Here is a 6,194-nt window from a genome sequence, read left to right as displayed (position 1 = left end):
CTGATGTTAAAGATGATAACTAGCTTTTGTATTTCCGACGTTTCGTCAGTCAGCACGACTGACTTTATCAAGGTGGCTAAAACAGGTTAACACAACCTGTTCAGCAACGATGGCACAACACAAAAACGTACTGATAAAATGAATAAAGTAAGCAGCAAGAATCAGAATTAAAACACGCAACAAGATACCTAGAGGTTAAACTGAATGCAGTGAATGCCTAAAACCAGTAGGCTGCTTTCCAACAGCGTAAATTTATCTATCTATTGGGCCACCGTCAAGAAACATTGAAAAGTCATCAGACAAGACAGAAACCAAGGGTGCGTCTTCTCTATCATTGTTATTGCCAATTCCCTTGGTTTCTGTCTTGTCTGATGACTTTTCAATGTTTCTTGACGGTGGCCCAATAGATAGATAAATTTACGCTGTTGGAAAGCAGCCTACTGGTTTTAGGCATTCACTGCATTCAGTTTAACCTCTAGGTATCTTGTTGCGTGTTTTAATTCTGATTCTTGCTGCTTACTTTATTCATTTTATCAGTACGTTTTTGTGTTGTGCCATCGTTGCTGAACAGGTTGTGTTAACCTGTTTTAGCCACCTTGATAAAGTCAGTCGTGCTGACTGACGAAACGTCGGAAATACAAAAGCTAGTTATCATCTTTAACATCAGGAGGTAACCTAGTAAATAGTCACCAGAAGAACGCAAATTACTTTTATGATAGCAAATCTGTTGAAATTGAGCAAGAAATGAATAAATGGGAGACATTTAATTGTCGTGATCACGCAGGGCGTGAACTGGAAGACGATCGATTCGCCATTGAAATGCATTGGGCAAAAGCTTCGTTGGGGGGCTGTCTTCGAAAAACGATTGCTCATATATTAAATAAAGTATAAAAATGAAAGTTAGCCCTTCAATAAACAGTAACATGGTCTTTTAATTGGTTGTCGTTTAATGTTTTTATCATTGCAAATAAACTTTTGATAATGGTTTGAATTTGGTCAAGTTTAGGTGGCCACCAGATGGAGCTAGTAGTATTTTGGGACTTGGTATTAACTTAGTCGGTTAGATCTATGCTTGTGCTTTTCAACGATAGCAAATCTGTTAAAATTGAGCAAGAAATGAATAAATGGGAGACAATTAATTATCGTGATCTTAAACGCAAGAAGAAGAATCGTGATCAGGCAGGGCGTAAACTGGAAGACGATCGATTCGCCATTGAAATGCATTGGGCAAAAGCTTCGTTGGGGGGCTGTCTTCGAACAACGATTGCGCGCATATTGAATAAGATATAAAAATGAAAGTTAGCACTTCAATAAACAGTAACATGTTCTTTTAATTGGTTGTCGTTTAATGTGTTTATCATTGCAAATAAACTTTTGATAATGGTTTGAATTTGGTCAAGTTTAGGTGGCCACCAGATAGAGCTAGTAGTATTTTGGGACTTGGTATTAACTTAGTTAGTTAGATCTATGCTTGTGCTTTTCAACGATAGCAAATCTGTTGAAATTGAGCAAGAAATGAATAAATGGGAGACATTTAATTGTCGTGATCACGCAGGGCGTGAACTGGAAGACGATCGATTCGCCATTGAAATGCATTGGGCAAAAGCTTCGTTTGGGGGCTGTCTTCGAACAACGATTGCGCGCATATTGAATAAGATATAAAAATGAAAGTTAGCACTTCAATAAACAGTAACATGTTCTTTTAATTGGTTGTCGTTTAATGTTTTTATCACTGCAAATAAACTTTTGATAATGGTTTGAATTTGGTCAAGTTTAAGTGGCCACCAGATGGAGCTAGTAGTATTTTGGGACTTGGTAATAACTTAGTTGGTTAGATCTATGCTTGTGCTTTTCAACAATAGCAAATCTGTTGAAATTGAGCAAGAAATGAATAAATGGGAGACAATTAATTATCGTGATCTCAAACGCAAGAAGAAGAATCGTGATCAGGCAGGGCGTGAACTGGAAGACGATCGATTCGCCATTGAAATGCATAGGGCAAAAGCTTCGTTGGGGGGCTGTCTTCGAACAACGATTGCGCGCATATTGAATAAGATATAAAAATGAAAGTTAGCACTTCAATAAACAGTAACATGTTCTTTTAATTGGTTGTCGTTTAATGTGTTTATCATTGCAAATAAACTTTTGATAATGGTTTGAATTTGGTCAAGTTTAGGTGGCCACCAGATGGAGCTGGTAGTAGTTTGGGACTTGGTATTAATTTAGTCGGTTAGATCTATGCATGTGCTTTTCAACGATAGCACATCTGTTGAAATTGAGCAAGAAATGAATAAATGGGAGACATTTAATTGTCGTGACCACGCAGGGCGTGAACCGGAAGACGATCGATTCGCCATTGAAATGCATTAGGCAAAAGCTTCGTTGGGGGGCTGTCTTCGAACAACGATTGCGCGCATATTGAATAAGATATAAAAATGAAAGTTAGCACTTCAATAAACAGTAACATGTTCTTTTAATTGGTTGTCGTTTAATGTTTTTATCATTGCAAATAAACTTTTGATAATGGTTTGAATTTGGTCAAGTTTAGGTGGCCACCAGATAGAGCTAGTAGTATTTTTGGGACTTGGTATTAATTTAGTCGGTTAGATCTATGCTTGTGCTTTTCAACGATAGCAAATCTGTTGAAATTGAGCAAGAAATGAATAAATGGGAGACAATTAATTGTCGTGATCACGCAGGGCGTGAACTGGAAGACGATCGATTCGCCATTGAAATGCATTGGGCAAAAGCTTCGTTGGGGGGCTGTCTTCGAACAACGATTGCTAATATATTAAATAAAGTATAAAAATGAAAGTTAGCACTTCAATAAACAGTAACATGTTCTTTTAATTGGTTGTCGTTTAATGTTTTTATCACTGCAAATAAACTTTTGATAATGGTTTGAATTTGGTCAAGTTTAAGTGGCCACCAGATGGAGCTAGTAGTATTTTGGGACTTGGTATTAACTTAGTTGGTTAGATCTATGCATGTGCTTTTCAACAATAGCAAATCTGTTGAAATTGAGCAAGAAATGAATAAATGGGAGACATTTAATTATCGTGATCTCAAACGCAAGAAGAAGAATCGTGATCAGGCAGGGCGTGAACTGGAAGACGATCGATTCGCCATTGAAATGCATTGGGCAAACGCTTCGTTGGGGGGCTGTCTTCGAACAACGATTGCGCGCATATTGAATAAGATATAAAAATGAAAGTTAGCACTTCAATAAACAGTAACATGTTCTTTTAATTGGTTGTCGTTTAATGTGTTTATCATTGCAAATAAACTTTTGATAATGGTTTGAATTTGGTCAAGTTTAGGTGGCCACCAGATGGAGCTAGTAGTATTTTGGGACTTGGTATTAACTTAGTTAGTTAGATCTATGCTTGTGCTTTTCAACGATAGCAAATCTGTTGAAATTGAGCAAGAAATGAATAAATGGGAGACAATTAATTGTCGTGATCACGCAGGGCGTGAACTGGAAGACGATCGATTCGCCATTGAAATGCATTGGGCAAAAGCTTCGTTGGGGGGCTGTCTTCGAACAACGATTGCTAATATATTAAATAAAGTATAAAAATGAAAGTTAGCACTTCAATAAACAGTAACATGTTCTTTTAATTGGTTGTCGTTTAATGTTTTTATCACTGCAAATAAACTTTTGATAATGGTTTGAATTTGGTCAAGTTTAAGTGGCCACCAGATGGAGCTAGTAGTATTTTGGGACTTGGTATTAACTTAGTTGGTTAGATCTATGCATGTGCTTTTCAACAATAGCAAATCTGTTGAAATTGAGCAAGAAATGAATAAATGGGAGACAATTAATTATCGTGATCTCAAACGCAAGAAGAAGAATCGTGATCAGGCAGGGCGTGAACTGGAAGACGATCGATTCGCCATTGAAATGCATTGGGCAAACGCTTCGTTGGGGGGCTGTCTTCGAACAACGATTGCGCGCATATTGAATAAGATATAAAAATGAAAGTTAGCACTTCAATAAACAGTAACATGTTCTTTTAATTGGTTGTCGTTTAATGTGTTTATCATTGCAAATAAACTTTTGATAATGGTTTGAATTTGGTCAAGTTTAGGTGGCCACCAGATGGAGCTAGTAGTATTTTGGGACTTGGTATTAACTTAGTTAGTTAGATCTATGCTTGTGCTTTTCAACGATAGCAAATCTGTTGAAATTGAGCAAGAAATGAATAAATGGGAGACAATTAATTTCGTGATCACGCAGGGCGTGAACTGGAAGACGATCGATTCGCCATTGAAATGCATTGGGCAAAAGCTTCGTTTGGGGGCTGTCTTCGAACAACGATTGCGCGCATATTGAATAAGATATAAAAATGAAAGTTAGCACTTCAATAAACAGTAACATGTTCTTTTAATTGGTTGTCGTTTAATGTTTTTATCACTGCAAATAAACTTTTGATAATGGTTTGAATTTGGTCAAGTTTAAGTGGCCACCAGATGGAGCTAGTAGTATTTTGGGACTTGGTAATAACTTAGTTGGTTAGATCTATGCTTGTGCTTTTCAACAATAGCAAATCTGTTGAAATTGAGCAAGAAATGAATAAACGGGAGACAATTAATTATCGTGATCTCAAACGCAAGAAGAAGAATCGTGATCAGGCAGGGCGTGAACTGGAAGACGATCGATTCGCCATTGAAATGCATAGGGCAAAAGCTTCGTTGGGGGGCTGTCTTCGAACAACGATTGCGCGCATATTGAATAAGATATAAAAATGAAAGTTAGCACTTCAATAAACAGTAACATGTTCTTTTAATTGGTTGTCGTTTAATGTGTTTATCATTGCAAATAAACTTTTGATAATGGTTTGAATTTGGTCAAGTTTAGGTGGCCACCAGATGGAGCTGGTAGTAGTTTGGGACTTGGTATTAATTTAGTCGGTTAGATCTATGCTTGTGCTTTTCAACGATAGCACATCTGTTGAAATTGAGCAAGAAATGAATAAATGGGAGACATTTAATTGTCGTGACCACGCAGGGCGTGAACTGGAAGACGATCGATTCGCCATTGAAATGCATTGGGCAAAAGCTTCGTTGGGGGGCTGTCTTCGAACAACGATTGCGCGCATATTGAATAAGATATAAAAATGAAAGTTAGCACTTCAATAAACAGTAACATGTTCTTTTAATTGGTTGTCGTTTAATGTTTTTATCATTGCAAATAAACTTTTGATAATGGTTTGAATTTGGTCAAGTTTAGGTGGCCACCAGATAGAGCTAGTAGTATTTTTGGGACTTGGTATTAATTTAGTCGGTTAGATCTATGCTTGTGCTTTTCAACGATAGCAAATCTGTTGAAATTGAGCAAGAAATGAATAAATGGGAGACAATTAATTGTCGTGATCACGCAGGGCGTGAACTGGAAGACGATCGATTCGCCATTGAAATGCATTGGGCAAAAGCTTCGTTGGGGGGCTGTCTTCGAACAACGATTGCTAATATATTAAATAAAGTATAAAAATGAAAGTTAGCACTTCAATAAACAGTAACATGTTCTTTTAATTGGTTGTCGTTTAATGTGTTTATCATTGCAAATAAACTTTTGATAATGGTTTGAATTTGGTCAAGTTTAGGTGGCCACCAGATGGAGCTAGTAGTATTTTGGGACTTGGTATTGACTTAGTTAGTTAGATCTATGCTTGTGCTTTTCAACGATAGCAAATCTGTTGAAATTGAGCAAGAAATGAATAAATGGGAGACAATTAATTGTCGTGATCACGCAGGGCGTGAACTGGAAGACGATCGATTCGCCATTGAAATGCATTGGGCAAAAGCTTCGTTTGGGGGCTGTCTTCGAACAACGATTGCGCGCATATTGAATAAGATATAAAAATGAAAGTTAGCACTTCAATAAACAGTAACATGTTCTTTTAATTGGTTGTCGTTTAATGTTTTTATCATTGCAAATAAACTTTTGATAATGGTTTGAATTTGGTCAAGTTTAAGTGGCCACCAGATGGAGCTAGTAGTATTTTGGGACTTGGTAATAACTTAGTTGGTTAGATCTATGCTTGTGCTTTTCAACAATAGCAAATCTGTTGAAATTGAGCAAGAAATGAATAAATGGGAGACAATTAATTATCGTGATCTCAAACGCAAGAAGAAGAATCGTGATCAGGCAGGGCGTGAACTGGAAGACGATCGATTCGCCATTGAAATGC

Source organism: Aplidium turbinatum, chromosome 18 (genome assembly GCF_918807975.1).
Source record: "Aplidium turbinatum chromosome 18, kaAplTurb1.1, whole genome shotgun sequence".
Taxonomy (NCBI): domain Eukaryota; kingdom Metazoa; phylum Chordata; class Ascidiacea; order Aplousobranchia; family Polyclinidae; genus Aplidium; species Aplidium turbinatum.
This window is presented reverse-complemented; position numbering follows the sequence as displayed.